The 24,729-nt window shown below is 32.0% G+C and overlaps 1 pseudogene; it reads left to right on the top strand.

The window, feature by feature from the left end:
- The first annotated feature begins 23,889 nt into the window (after positions 1-23,889).
- On the top strand, positions 23,890-24,008 carry LOC123689251 (annotated as a pseudogene).
- Positions 24,009-24,729: the final 721 nt, after the last annotated feature.

Here is a 24,729-nt window from a genome sequence, read left to right as displayed (position 1 = left end):
TTTTGGTAAGGTCAGGTTATATTTGTGTCTGCACCGTTACTCTCTTTCTCCGAATAGCTAACATCCCTTTTTTTTTAAAAAGCTGATGTCCTTGGAATATAGAAAAACTGGACATTGAAGTAACCTTGAGTTACTTTTTTTACTTTTATTAATTACTTAATACAGAGATATATTAAAGTTAAGAAAAGTACTTTATGCGACAATTAGTAGTTCTAATACAAGCCTAGAAATCCGTTCCTGACACACTATAGATTTTTAGTTTAAAATCCACTAGTTTTCCACAAACGGGCAAGAGTCTCGCAAGTACAGTCTCGGCCATTTCAGAATTGTTAGGCTTTTTTTTGAAGATCGATTCGGTAATACTTCAGTGGGTATATACACATAGCGGTGGTGAGCAGCAATAACTGGGATAAAAACGCTTAATTGATACGGACGTCTAGGTGACATGGGTGGTATTTCCTTTGTAGGGAAGTAAGCTGCAGGTATTCATCCAAACAACTCCTCTGGATATTCTCCAAGTAGTATTTAGTAAAGCCGGTAGATGCAGAGGAAAAAGATCTTTACGCAAAGCTAAATGATCATGCTGCTCGGTGACTGGTTTTCGACGATTCTAGTTTAGGGATGTTTGAATATGCCTTGCCCATACATGCCCATTGAACGAGCCTTTGCGAGCAAACATCAATGGTAGATACCGCGATACGCCACATTATCGAAAAAGAAATCCCTGAGTCTAGGGTAAATTCTTCTTTATAGTATAGAGATCTTCATGACAAGTTTACGCATGTCATCTTGACAAATGACAATTCAACGCTCTCCAATAACACTTGACAGATAATACATTGTTTACTCTATGATGCCCACGTATGCAGCTATGTACCCATCGTGGGTGGTCGATCACTATCAGTTAATTAAACTATTTGGGAACAGATGGATTAAACGCAGATGTTCACAAAACCTTCGTCAGTAAGACGAAAGTTCCTTTATAACAAAAGATTTATAGATTATTGATTTGCCCCGGCTATTTACAGTTGTGCAACACAAAAGAAAAGAAAAGAAAAATCAATATCTAAGTTTAATACTGGAGACAATAAACATATTCCTTCTAGTAGAAAGTTGACATTATAATTATTTATAGCCAGCCTTGTGCCCATTTGCCGCTTGTTATATAAAGAAAAGAAGGCAAGAAAACCGAGTATTATACCCAATCCGGCGTTTGAGAACCCTTTTGAATGGCACCTACTTAAATTTTTATTTAAGGGCCTGTTTCACAATGTCCGGATAAGTTCCAAATAAGCTATTTGTTACTTATTTGTCGGATAAACAGTATTTTTGCGTTTCACGACTGTCAGATATCGCTATTTGTCATGAAATGCCAAGTATCTTATTCGGAACTTTTATATTTCGAATAATTTATGTGTTGCATAGCTAATTGGCACTTTATCCATACATTGTGAAACATGCCCTTAGTATTATCTAAGGTAACTTCAAGGCGATTTTTGAAAGGCTTTTAGAAATGCCAGAACTTACATCATTTTCCAAGCAATTTTCAACACTGTCACTAACAAACCATAACAAGGCGATTACTCCACAAGTTAATAAAAGAGTACAATAATAATGTTAATTTTGTCCCGCCCACAGTTGACGGCACTTAGCGACACGCGAGCGACGATAACATCGCTTATACTCGTGTGAAGTGCCTTTATCACACCATCGTGGTATTTTGACATTTACCTTACTCCATATTAGATTGGACATAATTTTTAATTAAATGTAATTTGGTTACAAACGAATTCTTGATAAGGTTTTAGGGACTTTCCCGTAAACCAGGTGTCATTTTAATGTCTATTTTATTAGCTTTGTAGTAAGATACCTCTCAGTCGTACGATGTTTTAGGGGGGATTGAAGTAGTAAGCCTATTAAACTAGTAAGTTCTTTAAAAAATACTGATTGGTTATTAAATTAAGTTAAAAGTACTTATTATTACAAATGCTAGTTAATGAACATAATTATATGTTATGACAAAGCCTACCTAAAAGCCTTCAAAAGCTATATTCACGTAGAAATAAAAAAAAATATCAAATAAAGATCTATTACAGTTGTTATCAACATTTCAAACCTTACATTACGTTGCGTCTGAATTTCCCCGCCCACGAAGGTATCACGCGAAGCCTTCACTTTGTATACAACTTCCGGCGGCGCTCTACTTCCGCTGACGTCACTGACCGGAAGTGTGCCGTTCCAGCCTTATGTCACCTTAAGTACCTGTTGTGATTACGTGAAATTTATTACTATCGTGCAACAAATTGTTGTAATTATATACTTCTAACGGCTTAAGTCAGAGTTCGTTAACTATTTCTATATAAAATCTAATATAACAATATTTACTTAAGTGAAGCTTTTAAAGTAGAAAAGATTATAATTTTACCTTTTAAATTCTACTGTACAAGCCACATTGTATCTATCTATCGTAACAGATCTGAAATTATGATGATTACATGTTCATTTTTATTATTGTCCCTTTGACTATTCACATGTTATGATAGCTATGCTTTTTTCCAATACTTGATTAGTTCATGTTTTCATAGACTTTTACTAAACTACTTAAAAGATAATTATCACAGTAAAATTAAATATGTATTATACAAATATTCTTTAAAGGTTATATAAAACAATCTAACTTTATATTTTATTTATTTATAAGTAATCTTACAACTACCTTTATTATATAAGAGAACACTTTGACAATATACAAAGCCATAAAAGATTACATTGATAAACAAAATATACGAAACTAAAAATATAAGTCAACTAAATAGGTACTTACATGAATAAACAACCTAATATTTTAAAGAACAAAGAAATTGTTAGTAATGCTAAAGAAAGTTAAAGTCTTCCTACTTCTTAAAGTCTTTCCTCCTCTTTGGTATAGAGAAAAAATGTATTTGTGTGTTGAAAAAATGTTTCTATTACCTGTAATATGTATACAAATTGTTTCGCAAAATTAAATTAATGGACAAACTGAACCAAATGTTCCATACCATTATTCAGACGATAGAGATTACAGATATAACTTTAAATTGCGTCGATTTGTCAAAGAAATGTGCTTTTTAGGTTAGTAATTAATAACTTTCATTTACACGAAATCGCTAAATTATTTTTAATTATTGTAATTATCTGTGTTTTGAAGGCGACGACTAATTGCCGTTTCACGGTGATTAAATTTTAATTATAATAATTGGTGTGTAATTGTCAAATCATGTATTTGCCAATATTAATTTTACACGTGCGTCAAATGTGAAAATATGCCGGCAGGGCCTTCAAATTTGCAAACGACTATAATCGGTTGGATTTTCAAATTAATTTATTCATTAGTTATAACATAAATTTTCTGTAATTATGACAAACACGAAAATGTAATGTAATGTTAATAATTAATGAATATATTAGAAGTCATAATTATTGAATTATATTCGTCAATTAACTTTTTTGCTTTTTTAAAAAAGTTAGTCTCGAATTTGGAGACTAGACTCTTCTTTCGAATGCCTGAAAAAGGCTTTCAATTCGACAATCAGATACAGTTAACTTTGGTTACAGAAACATAACATATGTTATATAGAGCGGCGGAGAGTTTATTGCCAGTTCTTCTCTTCCATTCTACGCCCTTGATTTGAGAACTGGCAGTAAATGTATAATTAGAAGCATTTAATGTATATTTCTTTTCTTTGTTTTGACGTTCATATGTACATTATGATACCTATATGAATAAATGATTTAATTTTTAGATACAATATAAAACACCCTTTATATTATGTGTAAACTAGTCTATAATAAAGTCACTAACGCTTAATACATTTAATAATCTTAGCAAAGCCAAGAATTATTAATATCTGGTGTGATTCCCTACATAGAAATGATCTAATCGATCCAAAATCGATTTAAGGCAAGTTCACACGATACAATCGATTGATCAAACATCGAGAACTTCCGTGAGAGTGTCATGCTGTTTATACAACCAATAACTTGTGTTAGAACGCACATGATCTATCGTTATCGTCCAGTTAGTGTTTTGTCTACTTTGTACTAGTCATTAGTTTGGAAGAGGTTTATGTGTAAGTTACAGTTAAAAGACGTCATAGCGATGTTTATATGCGAAATTTTACGGTTTTATAACTGTTGTATACGCGTATAGGTTACGTCGCGTTTCATTTTGCAATTTGATATAGAGATAGCTTAAATATAAAAATAATAGTCATATTACTTTTTAAAAAAAGTATAGGTTACTTACGTGTTTCAATCTGAAATTTTATATAGAGATAGAATATATATATATTAAAATAATAGTCTTATTACTTAAAAAAAAAGAAATATATTTAGATATTTTAATAGATTATTTAAAAGAACAAAGAAAAACGTTGTTAAAACATTTGGAAACCAAAATTGCACCTGGGCGCACTCCCTTGTTTTAATTTGCTCGCGTCGCGACCACGTGCAATATTGAATATCTATATTGAAGCCGCTTCATTGTCAATAAAAAGGCTTTACAAAGCTTTGTTCACTCTTTTATTCTTTGTCATCGACAATATTACAAGTATTTTAAGATTATAAATATGCACGATTATTGTATCTACATTTGTTAAATGATAATTAATATTTTATTTCTAATATTTTTATTCAATAAAAATATTTTTTGACGCTTTAAAACTTATATTATTACTTATATATTATACTTCGTGTAACTCAATTTTATAAGTTACACCCATAAACTTGGTGATGATTTTTTCTTTTGTTTTTCTGCGCTTACCTACTTGCAGTAGCATAAGGCTATGAGCGAATCTGTGCTGTGGTTCTGTCATGTGGAGTGACTTCCTATTGGAAGCTTCTTCTCATCTACTGTCCAGAGCTACTGCCAGCATTCCAGCTCTAAGTTATGGTGACGTTTTTGGAAAACATATTTTGACACCTTACAGCAAGTGGTCATCATTGTCACGGGTCATCAGTCCACTGAATTATTAGGTATACACTTTAATAAAGGTTCTTTTAAATGTTTGATACTATTAAGAATAACATTATATTCGATATGTAACGGTTTCTTGACGTATTTCAAAATAATTCCCACAAAACGTAAACTAAAACACGCCTGTAACAATTCTTCAACATCTGCTATGTATAATTAGCGTAAATAAATAAATACACCATGTTTATTGTGTCACAAATTTATCCTCAACCGACCGGGCTAAGTTGAGCTCTTACACCCCTATATCAATAGTAATTATCTACCATGTACACTTTTGTACTAAGTATGGAGGGTCAAGTTATACCGGTCGCCGTAGTCCTTGTCACTGCCTGTCGCGACATGTGGAAACCATTTGTTTGCTCTGTAAATAAAGCTGTATTCACATCAACCACATGCTGTAGTTTTATGTACGTACGTTATAGCACACCTACGATATAATTAGGTGTAAGATGGCGTGTGACATGTCTTTTAGGTATTAAGTATCTAATATATAAGCACGTGTTTTACTTGCTTATTAAAATTTACACAGCTCAAGTCCCATCTAGCAGTAAAAGTAGTTGTTTAGTAGCGAATTTATACCAGCTAATATATTTCGGATAGAATAATCCAGCTACTTTATTTACGCTAGTATATAAGCTAGCTGGTATGTTTAACTTATTTGCTTTTTTTGTATTACTTTACATAATTTCGTATTTTGAAATTATTTTATATACCTATTCATAAAAAGTACCTACCTAGTTACTCAAATTAAGTTTAAGTTTGATATTCTAGAAATCGGGTTTATACGATAGATGTACCTAATTGTAATAATCAACTACCGTCTAAAATTTGCAATATTAGCTCGCTTAATTCAAAAAGGCATTAAAGATGCATGTTAGAGTAAACATAGTCGACTAAAATTGGGACGGCTAATGACGACTTGTATCTCGCTCGTTTATTATAAGTTTCTCATGTAAATAAAATACAATTTTGTAATGAGAAATAATGTTTTTGTCGAAAGTAATAAATTGTTTGAAATTACTATGAATCAATTAATTATTCAGGTCAAAACCCACCCCAAATATAATACGTTGAATTACCCTTATCATACAACAATTTTCGTGTCAACGCAACGATCTGTCATTTGTTATCGTAAAATCTTATTGGGCTTTAAATTGCGTGAAAGTGGATTTTCATTTATTCGATAATGAGTTTATTCTTAATTTATGTACCTTTGGTCGAACAAAGTGATCAGCCTTCAGCGCCTAATAAGGCTTTTTGGGCTTAAGACAGGTTTCAAACTGCAAACATAAAAACGGTTTCATAGGAGCACTGCCTAGGTTCGAACGTACGAACTCAGGGTTGAGCGTCGCAGGGTCCTATCCACATAGGTATAGGGGGTTAAAACTACCTGCTGTTAGTATGTAAGTAGGTTGAAATTACATATGAAATAACAAGGAAAACAATTAATAATGTATTTATTATTGACAAACTTAATTATTTATAAACATAATAATTATACGTTTACTTTCGACAAATGATCATCAGGCCCAGACTTTGAAAAAATTTGAAAAAATTGTAGCGGCACTGGTGTATTTTAATTTTAATCTAAAAATACATTTGAAATACTTATTAACAATCCAATTGAATCCATACCAACGGTCAAACAGCTAACGACCGGCGAACTTCGCGTGAACGATATCGGTCACAGTTCATTATCGTTCATTAGTTGTGGCGATCGCTGTTAAGATATCATTCGCGACGTTACCTGGTCAAAACACAGAATGTAGTGTATTATTAATTTATTACGAATTAAGGGTGTAAAAGGTAATAGATATTAATTGGCTTATGTTACTGATTTTCGTAGCTTGAGTATGGTAAAAAGCTTTAAATATCAATATAAAAATATAAATGAGATGATGAAGATGAAAGGAAATGGTAGAATTTAGTGGATTTTCAAACCGTAATGTTAATTAATTATAACAACATAAACTTAATGTATTCTTTATATACTAACTCATATATAAGCTAAGTTTTTTAAGTTGCTATAACCTAAGTAGGTTATCCTTGGATTTATAAACTTAATTTACTTATAACATAATAACATTATTGCGGTTGTGTCAAAACATTAAAAAAAACAAAGTATGAAGCTAAATCCATGAGTTAAACCAATTTCGTAATCAAAGGGAATCACCTCCCACGTAAATAGTATACAATATCATTAAAAGTACATTAACTTACAAAAAAAATTACCTGCGCCAAGGAAAATGATCACATACCTAATACTACAGTTACTCGTCTCCGATTGGTTAAACTCAAATCTATGTCACCCATTTGTCACCAAACTTGAGCCAATCAGCGTTGAGTATTCAAGAATGGAACGAAAGTGTCATTCGATGTCGCCATGTACTGCGTTGTATTGTTCCCGTTCCATTTATGAAATAAAGGAATATTTGTATGACAATTGACGTTTACAATCTTTTTAAATTGCTGTTTTTATGTCACATAACAGTTTCTTTATATTGATTACTTAGATTCAGTATTAGCCTAGTGGTAAGGAAATTTTCAACCCGAATATCGTGTGTTCGAATATCTTACTATCTTTCTACACCTAAATGAAAATAAAAATCGTCAATAATGAAAAACATTTGTTATGTCTTAAATACAAAAATCAACGACACTTTTGACCCGTAAGAACGTAAAGTAGTATCAGATGTGGAACGTTATTTAAAAAACAAACCTGTAAAATAATCTATATTCAAGAAATAATATTACGCAACTCGTAAAACGCTAAATGAAAAGTATGACAGCCGTGAATAACATTATGAAAACACGAATATCTCCGTTAAAACGTGATTCCGAACAACAATGAATAATTGTTCCACTCATCATCGGGAATGAAACAACAAAAACGACACAATTTCGCCCCAAATCAAGCGTGACTTTCAACAAAAGGGTGTAATAACGTGCGTTTAATCCCGCCATTTTCAAGAGGCCTCATTTCTGTAATCATCTGAGGGATACGCGCGCTTTTCATTTGGCCGGATTATGTGCCAATTGCCCCAGGTTGGAAGGTATCATTGTTAAAGTGCAGCTGTTCTCTTCCCGAGGGGTAAAAAAGATGTTTTGTTTTTTATAGCCTTTTAGCGGTCACCGGGACGGCCTTTTTGATACAATGTGTTTAGAAACAATGTTCGTAAAGATATAATGATAATATTGTAGTATCGATTCTATTAGTTGATTTGTTGATATATAAAAATCAACGAACAAGAGTTCTAAGATAATAGCCTTATAATTAGGTCAATTTATAAGTCTTGTATAAAATATGGTTTATGCTAGGTATTTATATATCAGCCTGTATGACATAAGTAACTATTTTTTTCCAACATTGGGTATAAGAAATAATATATAACATAAATAAATATGTCTGCACCATGCTCCATTAATTAGCGGTAAAGTAATTTTGTGTCTGTAGCTAATATTGTTAATTTGTATTAAATATTTAAATATAAGTACTTTCATCATCTATGGTATGAATAGTTCGCGTGTTATAAACCTAAATACCGAAATAAAAAAATCAATGGAGCTACTACCTTCTCTGGGCCTCAGATTTCTGTTTCATGATCATTTGTTAATTTAATAGGCAAGTTTCCTCACGATGTTTTACTTCACTGTTTGAGTGAATGTTGAATGAGGACGTAAAAAGAAAGTCCAGTGGTGCACAGCCAGGGATCGAACCTACGATCTCAGGGATGGCAGTCGCACGCTGATGCCACTGGGCCAACACTACTCTTCTTAATTAAGTTTTATTAATTTAGAAAATTTTGGTCATGACGTTGTCTTTATAATTATTTCCTTTACACACAAGTAAGAAAACCATTGGTTTCCCACTTGTTAGTAGATAGTGCCTATTCATTCAATGTCTATAGATATATGTCATATATTACGGTCTTAGGAGAGTTTTAGTTAGAATTTTTATTGTTCTATTGTTTTTTTCTTCCATAAAGTCATATAAAATTAAACTTCGTATTAAGACCCAATACGTTATGGTCGTAGTGCATAATGTCGTGTTTCTTTTAGAATTTATTCAATTCCCATTCATCGTACCACTTAAAACTCTATTATTAATATAATGTCCCCTTCAAGTAGAATAAGAGGACATCTATTGAAATCAAAAAGGGTTCAATTTGAATATGGAGCACCCAAGCAGCCATCTTGTTTTTATTCGCCATTTTGAAATGTCTTTTTTAAGGTGAGCTTTTACGACAGATGTTCGATAAACCTCTTCTTGTTAAGTGTTTAGTTAAGATGATTTATAGTACGGATTAAGTAATAAGTTAATAAACATCTGTTTAAGTATACATACTTGGTTATAAGTGGTTTTCATAGATAATTTTTTTGACGATATCAAAAATGTTTTTTTGAAAGTTAGTATTCATCGATAGTGTTATTATGTTAAAAACTTAAGACACAGGTAAGCAAACATAGCAAATATAATTAATTTACTATATATCAGGCCGACTTCAAAATTGACACAAATTGATTCAGCTAACATAACTAAGTACTAAGACAGTCTAGTCATTGAGACAATAAAAGTGAACTTAAAAAGAATCGTATCTTGCGATGTAATTATACGTGTGAATGTTTATGATTTTAGATACATAATGAAGAATGTAATAATAATACCATTAATCTTACTAATGAAGCATTTACATACATACCTACATATTATAGATGAGATCTATAATTTAAATAATACAAAAAAGTAAAATAACATTAGCTGAAGTTATTTCGAGATTATTATCGACATTACAATTATTACAATTGAAGAAACTTATCGATCTTAATATTATTAGAAAAAAGTTAAACGTACAAAAACTTTACAGTAGGAAACATATTATGTAGAAAAAAGAATATGAAAACTCTATTAAAGCACTGAGTCTAAAGTAAAAGCAAAAATATAGGTCACATTTCATAACATAGTAGGTCGCAGAAATGGGCACTGCAACACACACAAGCAAAACCTTTTTGAATGATCCTCTTTGCATGGTACTATCGTGCGCGTAATTGTATATTTTTCGTAATAAATAAAACAACTTTCCATATCATGGTCTAAGATTAGTGAATCAGCGTATTGAAGATTATTCAATTTCACTTAATATACCTACTCAATTTGATTTCCGATCAAGAATAATTTCACTTTCCAAAAAATTAAATAAAATCTTAATAAACCCCTATCTCTTCAACAAAAATATTTTCTGTTCGTAATAGTATATTCGAATTAATAAAAGTTAGTTCTTTTTTTTATTTTGCTCACTGCAAATAAATTGGAGGTTGACGTTAAGTAATACAAATGCCCATGGACACGCGCATTGCCTGAAGGCAAATGCACAGCTGACAAAAATTGGTACGATTTACTTCCCATTTTTATTGGCTAGTAAGGTCCAGTTGAAAAGCGTTGTTTTAAATAAAAGCACTTTTGTTTCCGACTGTCACGTCGACCGCTCCAGGGTTGACACCCTCCCTTTGATTTATGTCCGAACACTGCCAGCTGAAAGTTTGATGTGGGTGCTCACCAACCCTACGAATGATTTTTGTTTATCATGTATATAATATAATATAAGATAGTTATAGCCGGTATTGGGGACGGCGATTGTGTTAAAAACGAGTCGTGTAAAGATTAAGCGTACAGATGGAAAACGTGAAAACATGGGTATGATATATTGTGTTGAAAAATAATATATCTATCTCGATAAGGCAATATTAAAAATATTTAAAATGGACCAATGCTTCTCTATTACAATGTAAAACTAACTATATAGCTTAAAATAAGGTTAAATTATACATATGTATAATAATTGATAAAATTAATTACTTATAATTCAATTTATATATTATGCAACCGCGACGTAAGAACCTTGAAAAGATAAATATGTAACCCTTTCCCATGAATCAGTCTAAATATTGGTGAAAACCGCAATAAATTCCGTACAGTAGTTATGGAGTTTATCGTTAACAGACAGACAGATAAACGCGTCGGGGGCTCATTAAAAATATTAATTAATCTATTTCGTTATTATATGTTATTAATCGTTTTCGTTCTATATGTTTATGGACTACCGTGAAAAAGTCTTTCAAACCCTTTGATAGGTACTCACAAATAACGTGGCTCATACATTACACAAGCGAAATAAAATAAATCTTATTTTTTTCTAATCTATAATATCTCCATAGTATTTTATGGATTATAATAATATTCAAGGTTATGTCAAAAAAATATCAAATGAACGAATTGGCGATTCATTAAACTAGAACAATCACACACCATCAGTCATCTTGCTATATCTAATTACAGAATTAAGAAATCGCGAACGATATCTCGTTAAAGACAATAAACCTATCATTAATCATTAGGAATTACGCGCAATCATTAATGATATTAGGTGTTTTAAGATTTTAGATGGTTTGGTGTAAGGCACAGGAATTTATCAGTGTATTATACGTATTGATTGATCTTCAAAAGGAAGTGGAAATATTAAGGCCAGAATCCCTTAGGAGCATATTACTAATAATAAAACAATAAATAATATATAAATTACATATAATAATCGTGTCTTGACTTGACTATGGATTTCTTTTAAAGTATTATAAAAAAATCGTTTGAGAAGTTATATCGTTAACGCGTTTTCCTCAAGGCTCACCGATATCCACATTAAGCTTTTTGATAAACGAGCTAGGTCTGGATATCCAGAGTTGCTCCCCTCATATAATAAAATCGATTTTGTTTAGTTTTTATATATATATATACTGCAACTAATAATAAAAGCATTATTTAGATACAATAACACAGACTTATAAAATCTACCAAGAAACTAAAATTATGACGATTAATCAACTATTTGTTTATAGCACCTGTATCTTAATAAAAAAAATTAAATATCTCCATAGTAGCTTTTCATTTAAAAAAACATTTGTGCAATTCACACATGGTAGAAGTGAAACCTTCAAAAACAAATATAAATTAATCATTTTCCACTATCTAAATGTGTGTGTTCTTTAAAAACAGTATATTTTAATTATACATTTTAATTTATAAGTTTAATATAAATCTTTAATTTGACAAAAACTAAAACAACGAAAGTTTGAAATTCGATCAAAAAAAAAGCGGCAGTAAATAGAGGCTGTATAATGCCTCCTATCTCATTTTCTCCCACGTTAAATCATATGATGAATTGATGTTTCTGTCTCTCTTTACCGCTGCATCCGGTTTGAAATCACGACGATTCGAAAGAAGTTTATCTATCTCATTTTCTCCCACGTTAAATCATATGAATTAATGTTTCTGTCTCTTTTTACTGTCGCTTTTTCGTTGCATCCGGTTTGAAATCACAACGATTCTAAAGAAGTTTCACTTCAAAAAATCATATACACAACAACACGCAATACTCGTCGAGCGAGTTTGCTTATCTTGCCGAAGCCGCGAACAAATTATTTGATGAAGTCTATTGGTATGAGGGTGTGCAATTATTTATCAATTACCATATAAAATTCGCAATATTGGTTTGTTTGACAAATTCAAAAAGGCAGTAAAGATGCATGTTGTAGTGAACACAGTTGACTAAAATTAGTACGGCTAATGGCGACGTGAATCTCGCTCGTAGGTATACATACATATTAATATTAAGGTTCTCATGTAAATAAAATATATTTTTTTGTAATGAGCAATAAAGTTCTTTAAACATTAATAGTTTTGTTTAATATACAAAAACTACTTAACTAAATCATATATTTTCCATTTTCCCTACTTCAAGAAATGATGACGAGAAATGGAAACAAAATAGATCGGTCCTTAACGCTTGCAGTTCATAACTTGTTTTAACCTTAAAGTAACGAAGGCGGATCGTAATATCGATTGTACCCACGTTCTGTTGTAATTGTTGATGATTACAACACGTTATGTGTGCACTGATTACAATTATGATAAGTGCACGACGGTCTCGTGTTTCTATTTTAACCTGGCACGGATATTTAATTGTTGTTTGGTACAAGTCGATTTTGGTCTGAGGCACTTTGATGGAAAGTCCACTAGTACTGGCAAATCCAGGGTTCAAAACGACCTCGAACCTCATGCCAACATGAGGTTTTTGAAATTATAAAAATGGCACTCTATTGTTACTATTATAATGTAGCTTTTTTAATACTTACTGTACCAGCTTATGAATAGTATTTTCCAGATAATTTTATTTATTTATTAACTCTTCGTCACATTATAATATAAACAATTGAACATAATTAAATGAAAAGGAGGGCAACTGGCGGCTTTATCACTTTCGAGCAATTTCTTCCAGGCAACCAGTGTGAGTAAAGGAAACAAATGCATTAAATTACATAAGGTAGGCAAGACGTGCAAAAATACATATTACATATATAATAAGAAGAAAAAAATCTTAACAGGAACAAAAAAAAAACTAAACTGATACAGGATAGGTACATAAAAAACAAGAAGTAAAAAGTGCACATGAATCATGATAATTTAATTCAAGACTCATGTCAGTTAGTAGTTAGTCGCAAGTTAGGGATATGACTTTAAATTCTGTACAAAGCCAGGCTAATTCGCTAGTATAAGACTGCTTATGTCACACACAAGTAATATGTTATTAACTGAGTATTCATAATAATCAATCTATGTACGAACAGTGATAGGAAAGACATAAAAAATGATGAGTTTAAAACAAGTGAAGCTTGTTTCTAGGTTGTGGCTAATGAAACAGCGATTTCATAAGCGGTAAGACTAGTCTTTACGTGGATTGAGCGATTAAATCTATTAAGACTGGCATTTAAATCAAGAAATTGTCATATCAACATATTTTTACACGCACATTATTTATTATATACGATGGCGCTACCTTTTAGGTCTGGGCCTCAGATTTCTGTATCGAAATCATTTCTAATAATTATGAGCCTGATAAACGCCGTCAACTTTTTGGGTTTAAGGCATGCCTCGGTGCGGTTAAATGTCCACATAGAAAGTCAATTGGTGCACAGCAGGGGATGAAACCCACGATCCCAGGGATGAGTTGGTCGTTATAAGCACTAGGCCATACCTACTCTATGCTCGTTCAACAATCATTACTTGTACGATCCTAGTGAAATTGAACACGTATACTGACGATAAATGAAGATATTGAATTAACGTAATGCATTATTAACAGAATAAAACAATTAAAATCGCTAGTTTAATAGCCACGCCTTCAAGTTTCGTATATGAAAAGTCGTGACAGATGCTCAGATGCGATCGTGTGAATTTGATAGTGAAATAACGTTTTCAATTCTATAACTACCGATCGTAAAGTAGCGTCGGCAGAACAATAAAATATTATTACTATACTTGTTGTAACCTGTATCTAACTTCAGTTCATAGCCAGCTAGTGAAAAGCTTCACGCGGATTGATTATCACGTGCATACCATTTTGTTTTTTTTCTTCTTTACTTGAAGCCTCTCCTTAGCTTTTTTATACATAAAACCCCTATTGGTCTATCAACAAAACGATCAGGTATATCTATGGCCGAGAAGTTCACTAGCAGGGGAGCGTTAAATCTCACCTTTACAAAGAAACTTCATGTACTAAATACGTCTGGTGGTCTGGAAATATCCTTAAAATTTCTGTGCTACTTATCTTCACATACATATATAAATATATATAACATATAAAAACAGTTTAAGTAATATTTTATAAAACGTTATTACGTAAAATGTTATATTAGATTTTATTTTCTATCTGTACCTAGCTGCCGAAATTTCGAAGATGCAGTGATGAACTAATCCTACCGTATAGAGGTCACATTCGTGTGGCCGGTGCTTTAATTATGCTAATGATACTATGAGTGCTACTTTCTACTCACGAAAACAGAGATCATACGAAATCAGTTCAAATGTACGTGAGGTGTCAGCACTCATGTTAATTTAAAGTCACGTTCCAAATTTAAAAATTAGAATTGTCAGATCTAAGTGTAATCAATAAGATAATTTATAAACTTAATGGGAAATTAACAAGTTCTAAATAAAATACGCATTTAGTTTCCTCAGAAGAGCTTTATATTAAGTGTATTATTTCTGTTTAATCAAGAGACTTTTGATGTGAAACATCTATAGCCGCACGTAAAACCGATTTCTGGCGTGGCGATGCATGCCGTCGCCACGCTATATGATGTACAGTCTAAATGCAGTAGTAAATTTCACATTAAAAATATTTAATAAAAATAATGTTTATTCAACAAATAGTCATCGTTATCTGGAAAAAAAATCGTAATATTTTATTTTATCATTATGACATACTTACCTTTAGGTACATACTTTTACTAAAAAACTCAAACAATATCTTGTTAAGCTGTCCTATACTGATACAGAAAACATTCTTATTGTACAAAAATAGTATAGATATAAATTTGTTAAGTAAAATTAATTATTTAAATAACGTTTAGATGTAAAAGGAAGAGACTGGCTGCCCACAATACAGGGAATCCTAGTGTGGGGGCCAGTGCACTCTACTTTATAGAAACAATTAATGTATTTTGTGTCTAATAAAGTTCTTTCTTTCTTTCTTCTTTCTTTCTTTCACCTGGTTCCTATCACAGTCTGTTCTTTTCTGCATATTACTTTTACAAAATAATGTCGATGTTTCACATTTGCCAGGCGTCCCGTTACGGCTCACATTTTTTTGATTAAGGGTCTGTTTCATAATGTCCGGATAGGTTCGAAATAAGCTATTTATTACTTATTGGTAGGATAAACTAGTGTTTGTTGCGTTTCACGACTGTCAGATAGCGCTATTCGTCATAAAACGCGTAGTAGTAAATAAAAAACTTTATTAGGAACTGTATCTTCCAAATAAATTATGTGTTCCATAGCTATTTGGTACTTTATCCATACATTGTGAAACAGACCCTAAAACTTCTTTAATTAAACAAAGAAAATAAATAAAATATGTAGTTTTACCACAGTTGTCTAACTATCTATATGTCATACTATATATGTCACAGTTGTGTGTTGTTAAATGGGCACATAGAAAGTCCATTGGTGCATAATTGGGGTTCTCAGGGATAAGACTCGCACGCTGAAGCCTTTAGGGAAACACTGCTAGGAAAAATAACAAAAATTATAAAGTAATAATAATTAAAAATAGCGTTATTTCCTCCTAAACCAAACCGCAAAATATTCATATAAAAACACAACCTTTTATTGAAAGAACACAAATAATACACGAATTATTTTTATTTTTACAATCATTTAATAGCGAAAATACAGGTAAAAAAGGTATTATCACATATATGTAATGAATAATATAAGTGAGATAAGAGATGAAATACAGAGATTCTTTCTTGCCGTACTAATTCGAATTTAAATAATGTAAAAATCTGATGAATTTGTGTTAGTGCACGTTTGTCTAAAGTGCTAAATAGTGGTTAGTGGAAAGTTTGTCTTCTTTTTAATACAGATTGTTAGTAGTGTTGTTGAAGACTTTCTTTTGTTTAATATCCTTATTATAGAAAATTCCATATAAAATCTAATCTAGATTTTAATTACTGATTAATCTTAAATTGGGCTAGATCGTAAATTCCCTGAAACTATAATTAATAAAACGAAATGTTATTTATCTTAGTTACAAGTAATCAATAATGAATTAATGCTTTGAATTGAATTTTTAATGCGATATAATATACGTTTATGACGAAGAAGGTTCTCATCAATTTACGTAAAACTTGATACGCACTCTGAAAATATTAATGAAGTATCTGTATCCGACGCGTAGATTAGGGCGGAATTACATCCGCCTTTGGTGTCTTGTTTTAATTGAAGAATGTAAGGGTTATTTCGAGAGATCGAACAAAATAAAAACTTAATATGACACAAGGCTTGTGATAAAATTCATTTATCGCTAGTCCCCACACTAGGGAGTCCCTGTGTTGTGGGTAAGATGACAATTATTCCGTGGTACATGGTACATGTTTAAAACAGTTTAAAAAAAGTAATGTTTGAGTTAGAACTGTCTTATAAGACAGTCATTATAAGTGAATATGTTAGTGTGTGAATGGGTGCGTATGGACATTTATTTGAGAGTGTAGTGTAAGTTATTATTATCGTGCCCTGTGTGTGTAAGGCTTCTGTAGAATCGAAATCCATAAACATACAAACATATAGTCTAAGTTTTACTATTTTTTTCCTGAAACGAAGTAATATGTTATATGACAGGGATAGATAGTATATTTTACACAAGCCGAATTTCCAAACAGCCAAAAATTCTGGGTCTGATTCAAAATCCCGGCTGATATTAGAATATGTACCTTAGCCGTATGAATTAAAGAGTATTGCATAAACCCATCCACGGGCAATTTTGTCAAAATTTCAACATTAATATCAATATGAGCAAAAAAGACCCCAGGCTTTATTTATAAAGCCGACCCATAACCCTTTATGTTACGCGAATTAAATTTCTTTTGCCGTCATTTCCCGTGCATTATCTCGGTTAAAATCATAATGGTGGGATGCTGGGGTACAATGGGGGCATATTTGGCCCCCGGTTCATTAATGTTTACTGAAGAATTTTATTAAAATGTTGCGTGGGGTTACGGGTTAATTATTTAGATGTCTGTGTAATCTGGTTGGTTGACGTTATGTATGTGAGATTGACGTCTCCTGATTATAACAATGAAGATTTGTTAACGCCAAATTAATTTACAGAAAAAGTAAAAATAAAAAAAAATATTTTTGAATTTAGAACTCGGATATCAACACATTAATTGTTGTTCGAATTTTAAAAATTAAAATGTTCTGAATCTCTGACAGTGTTCTAAAAATATTGGTAATAAATTATGAATTCACTTGCAACACTGTGACTTTAAATGTAAGCAGCGGAACCCGTAAGACTTTAACAAAGCATTTAACTTCCTTTTATTTAAGTATAATTTTACCAAAATATACCTAAATTTGATACAAGGAGAAACTTCTAAGCGGCCATCTGGCGTAAGAAATTATAATAATGACTTTGCAGACGAGCTTTTTTTCTTAAACTCGCATTAAGGTAACGACCATTGTAAGATTAAGTAAAAGGTGCTGATATATCGCGTTATAGATAAATTCAAATTTGGAATGTTTTAAACACAGTGTTTTGTTTCGTTACGCTTGCCTATTAAAGAAGTATATAACATATATATATATATATATATATATATATATATATATATATATATATATACTATACTAACCTATACTAACTTGGTAACTATTGGACACACTTTTCGGATGGGCCTCTTGGATACAGATATTTATGTATGTTTAGTGCGTGTACTGTAAACGGATTGTTAATATAGTTCAACCAGTTGTATTGGCGTAGTTGTAGGTATATGTACATAGGTACAGTAAAGGCAATAATAGAATGGCCTCTTAGGCTCAGTAGTTAAGAATTTACTTAATGGTTTTAATTACCGGGTTTGATATAACTGTGATTATTTTTTTTATATATGACATGTAACCGCCACCCAAAGACACTCACAATGACAGAGGGCGACAGAGGACGCAAATATGTTGCTAGCTTTTCAATAATTGTTAGGTACCTACCCTCTTTTCTAGAATGTCGAATCGATAAGTCAAATTGATTCAGAAATTCAGTGGACACCGGACATCGAGGTGATACTTAAAAAATAAGCAGTGGTTTAACCTAATATAATAGTTTTACTGAGAGTTATTTAAGTAAGAAATACAAAATCCCTACGAACCGTTCCAGATTTTGTTATTCGTTCAAAATTCCTCTTTACATTTTAAGTGTCTGGATACCCCTTGGGACCCTCCCGGGCAAATCGTTAGCCGTCTACAATATTTGCATTACTCATTATGCTGCATCCATATTTAATTAGGATATTTTCTTCAGGAAAGTTTGGTTTCGTGTTAAAGATATCGCATTTGATACTTTTTTATATAAGATTTACCACATTACTCATTATATTTGCACGATATTCTTAATGTGCGCATTGAAATTGTCTACGTGTTTTGTTTTATAATATATATTAGCTATATGATTTAAATTAATTAATAAGCAACAGTTTTATGTTTTAAGCAATTAAACTTAAATGCGTTTAAACAATTCCTATCAAATATACCTACTTCATTTCATTCAGGTCATTAAAGATTAAAACGTGACAACCTACAAAATAGGTACCTATACTATTCGCCGCAAGGCCCTCGTCAATTCTGGTGACGAAAAGATTGTTTCGGGGTTGGTTAGTTGATCATGATTTGGTCTTTACTTTATTGTAACAAATATATTTTGTCTGCACAATTGAAGATTTATGGAGCCTATTCTTCGGAGTAAAGTCGCCTTTACTATAAAGAGGTTAGATTTGCATTGTTTTAATTATAAGGAATAAAAAACTACTGTATGGATTTAAAAAAATCTTTTATAATAAGAAAAATAAAATATAAACTTATCTTTGAAAGGTGAAGCAACGATTGATATAAATTAGACTTTCTCAACTTAGATTTGATTACCGCGAATGCTCTCCCTTCCCCAATCGGGCACTTGAAATCGATTGGCATTTAATTTGGTCTCTGGCTGCTTCTCAAACACGGCTAATGGCTGAACAAACTTCCTCTTACGGCTTTAATTATAACTTTAAGTCGTTTTATTATTAAGGGGCTTTTTCCGGTGTTATCTATTGAAAATACTGAGAATTCTTTATTTGAATTATTTCATGATTGTAAAACAATATAAATCTATATTTCTTTCAAGGATAGGATAAGATATGAAATAGGGGGGGAAATGTTTTCTGAATTTTCTTCTGACTCTGTCACAAGCTATAATATTGTCATATATATTCAGGTGGTACAATACGTTTCATATGTTTTCATCCTAAAAAACTTGTTAAATCAAATTTGTATTATTTAATTATTATAAATAATTGTGATATCTATAGGAAACGTGTATAGTCAAAAAGATTAGACTTGAAATAGAGTCGTGCGCAAACGCGGAAATTGTGTAAAATTAGCGTCCTATCGATCTATCAGGATCGATGGAAATAGATCTCGAGAATTGCTTTTAAAAGCCAAAATTATGTCTTTATATCCGCCAGAAATGGGTTACGTCAAAAGATATTTTAACAACAAAATTCAGGGCATTTTTGGACAAAATGGCAAATTTTGTCCAAAAATTGACCCACCACTATTCACCCAATGCAAAATACGTTTCAATAAAGCCGCACGTAGTAAAAAATATTGCAGATTTATTAAAAAAGAGAATTGTCAAAAATATCATTGAAAAGTAGTTTTAAATGGGCAAAGTATTTTTTTTTTTGACTTTGAAACATCATTTATTAATTGTTTGTCACTGTTAAAGTCGTAACAAAAATTAAAAATGCACTTACAAACACAGTGCTATGGTATGGAAGCTAATTATTGAATCCAAATATTTACGTTTCCTATTCGTAGGGAAAAAAACTAGATAATATTTGGCACATAGATTCCATTCAATATTGATCGACACGTCAACCCCTCCCTAATCACCCTTATTGACAAAGTGCACTTTAGTGCTTACAAAATGGCTGGTCCCAGACCAGTATCAAACTACATGTTAATATCACAAACGATTTTGAACCATATCGCCTTGGTATAGACTTGATTGTATGATTTAGTTAGTTTTGCATTGTCAGCGTATTGACAAGCATTGAGCGGATTACACCGGCCCTATGTGATCGCCATTGTTATTGCGATGTAAACACAAAGCAATGAAATACCTATTTTCTGTACATCTGTGACGTATTCAAATTATTAAATATACCAATTATTCTTCCAGCTCATGTATTAAATTAATGATTTCCGAAACAACTCCAAGCCTGTCTTAATAAAACACCATTAAATTTTAGAATTCTAAAGAAATTTCGACAAATTTTAGGGTTATCGATTTTCGGCGTAATTATAAGATTATAAGTATTTTGGATTGAATTACTTGAGCCTGGATGGGACTTTATCCCTTGTCATGCAAACGGGCGAGAGGGCAACCAGCGAAGACCAGCCTATTTGGTCTTGGGTGCCTCTCTTAATTTCACTCCAGCATCTGCCATATTTATTTCTGCCTTGAGGAGTGTATGACCCCGTTTGAACCCATTTCCACTTTTGGCGTTTTATACACCTGTCAATTGTCATTTGTATAATAATAGGATTTATTGCAAGAATATGGTACAAAAATGTGTGAGGTGGTATAATCGTTAGTACTCATATTCTGCCACACATGGCAGCGCATAGCTCAAATCGCTGATGGTTAAAGATTTTAGCTGATAATAGACTGACCTATGTATGTTTGTACATTGTATATTAAATATGGGAGGCATTAATCTAGCAATGCGTGCTATTAATATAAATGAATTCGCTTTAGAGTTAAAGTACTAGTCGAACAAATATGTGATTGAGTTTAAATTATCTTACAAGACGTGTGTTGTGTAATCCGGGATCACTTGAGACATTGGGCATTGCTTTCTCGAGATTTTGATCCCACTTTGGATAGAACATAGAAGATATGTATAGAGTAGTTAATTTGTTTTTTTTAAATTACTTTCAGTGTCCATCAAAAATAGCTTCACGATATAAATTTACGTATTCTAGCGACAATAAAAAGTACTACTAATAAAAAAAAATATATAGCTAACTAAAACCAGCATTTCCCTCGTCAAATTACTTAGGACATAAGTAGACTTTATTTTTTTTAACACCAAAATCTTGTTCTATTTGTAAGCTAGGATTTTTTAAATACTTATGACAACTGCTAATTTGCTATTTGTAAGCTAGTATTTGTCAAATACTTATGACAACTGCTAATACCATGTTCTTTCATCCAATTACAGTAATTTATAGTTTCTGTTGTTAATTAATTATGCAGTTCTTGTACTTTACCCTCTCTAGGTGTTTCTATTTTTATTGTCCCATATTAGGGTTGCCTGGAATAAATAGCTTGTTAATAATAAGGCCGCCTGTTGCCTAATAACTTATGTAACCAGTTTTTTTTATTATTTTATAATGTAGTATATTGTGGTAAGGAAGTCTAAATAAATAAGTAATTACATCCTTACCTTTTTAATCAGTCGCCGGTCCTTACTCTAAGTCATTCCTGTGACAAGACTAATCAAAAGTAAAAAAAAACAATTAAATCGTAACTGAATGTCTCTATAGAGATCCATCAATCAATTGACGTGAACGGGATTACAGCGTGACGTTGTCTGTGACTTAACTCAGTTAAATATAACCCACCACATCCAGACCGGCGCCATCTTGTCACGCAATCAGAGATTCGGTTATGATATGCAACAGGAGTGAATTTGTTTATTGGACAAGACATTTTAGATGCGGTTATTATGTTGACAGAAATAATTTAATTTTGTGGTTGAATTCTGCATATGAAACGCAGCTTTTCTAGAAACATGCCGTGATTAGTGGTTAGCGCTAAACTGTAATATTAAGGGCTTTTGATTGGTAATGAAAGAACTTTTCACATAAAACTATATTCATCTTTTTTTTTAGAACAGGGGGCAAATGGGCAGTAGGCTCACCTGATGTTAAGTGATACCGCCGCCCATGGACACTCTAATTGCCAGAGGGCTCGCGAGTGCGTTACCGGTCTTTTAAGAATTGGTACGCTCTTTTCTTGAAGGACCCTAAGTCGAATTGAGATCATCTAAGCAAAAGTCACAATTCACACATTCAGCGGTAACAGTGCCTTAAAATAATAAAATGTTTATGACATATATGTCATATGTTTCATCTATTCATATATTTTTGACAAATATTGGCTCTATCGTACGAATGGCCTAAGAATTAGGCATCCAGTTTATTAAATGTTGTAACAATGTTACGGCAAAATTATTTTCAGGCCGTTTACTTGAACGTTCTAACGTACTCTTGTTTGAACGGCTGATTAAGCCAGTTCGCTGCGACATATACATAATTACATACCTATATTACAAAAGACAGCTTATTAAAAAATATACCTACTAAAGGTAATTGAAATTGCAATATATATTATCCACTAAAAGATTTAAAAAAAATTAAAACACGATAAATAGCATTATCTATGATTCCCAATTACCCAGCTGAATTTAGTTTAAACGTTCTTTGGAATTTTTGACAGAGCAGTGCTGATCTATCCCTGAGGTTGTACGTTCGATCCCCGGTTGTGTGTAAAATGTGGACTTCATGTTCATGTGCGCATTTAACACATACCTACTCTTACGGTGAAGAAAAACATTGTGAGAATACAATGCCTTAGATCAAAGTCTGCGTGTGTCAGCCACAGAAGGCTATTCGTCTACTTGCCTATTTTAAAAATAAAATGAACACGAATCCAGAATACATATATATAAAAATATGGCCCAACCAAAAACTCTATTTACCGATTAACAGAAAAATCAATTTAATAATTTACGAAAGGACCCCATATATTATGTAGTACGAAGTCCGAATGGGACAAAAAATCCGTCCCACCCTTTTAATCAGCGCCCCTAATGAAATCTGGGACCATTAAGGGATTAAAAATAATATCTACCCTCATAGGGCGGGCTTTGGTCACGTGGGCCCTTACGATTATTGACAATTTGCGTAGCCACTGGACTGTGATGTTTTTCTATTCGAAATTTGAATTATAAGTACGTGATTCAAATTTCGAATGGGATTTTCGACGTTTATACGGATTAAGATTGTCAAATCAATATGTAATGCATTACATTTATGCATAATGCCTAACTTGAATACATAAGGCAGGAGAGTAGTTGAATATTTATTAATCTAATTAAAATAAAATAAAAAATTAATATATAACTATTTAATAATCTATGAAATCTCAGAAATACCTTATATACTTGCCTACGTCCATACAACTTTGAATGCACCGGTTCTCGTCCGATCACTGAATTTAAGCAACGTCATGCGCGGTCAGTACTTGGATGGGTGACCGCCTGGGAACACCGCGTGATGTTGGCTTTTTTGCCTACAACTTCACAATTTTATTATCTATGATATATATACAGATATGACACAAACAATCATAATATCTTTATTATTATTATCTTTATTATTCACATAAAAAGTGGGATATGTAATTTAAAAAGAGCAATTTTATTGTGAAAATGAGCGTTTATAGAGAAAAGAAATATGACGCGTTTTGACTCCCCAGTGGGTCTGCTGAATTAAAACGCTGGTTTAGGGTTGCAAACAAAAAAATACATAATTGGCAAATAAGGGGACCGCACAGTATTCTGATACGTCTATCCGTTTTGATTACGTTTGTCAGTTGACTTACACCCGGGATCTACATCCAAATTACAAAGCGCTTTTGCTACGAACCGTTCCTTTTTCAAATTAAAATATTATCACACATACTTAGGTCCATAAACATATAGTCCTGTAAAATTGACAATTGACAGTAAATTAATAGAAATGTTTTACCTTAAAAATATTAATGTGCAGCAGGATTGTATCTACCATAATCTGTATTTTTAAATTACGAATTCAAGCCGAATTCTATTTTTAAAATAGTCCCTAAAACGTACATTCATTTACATTGGTAAGTTCACAGATTATTACCTATTCGTTTATGTCCACACATTAAGTTCATTGTAAAAAGCAACTCAGCTAACGCAAACATCTGACGGTGGTCCTCCGCATTAGCTCAAATATTAAAACGTCGTATATACGGAGCAAA

Source organism: Pieris rapae, chromosome 5 (assembly GCF_905147795.1).
Source record: "Pieris rapae chromosome 5, ilPieRapa1.1, whole genome shotgun sequence".
Lineage (NCBI taxonomy): Eukaryota > Metazoa > Arthropoda > Insecta > Lepidoptera > Pieridae > Pieris > Pieris rapae.
The sequence above is the reverse complement of the archived record's forward strand: the minus strand, read 5'-3'. Positions and strand labels throughout refer to the sequence as shown.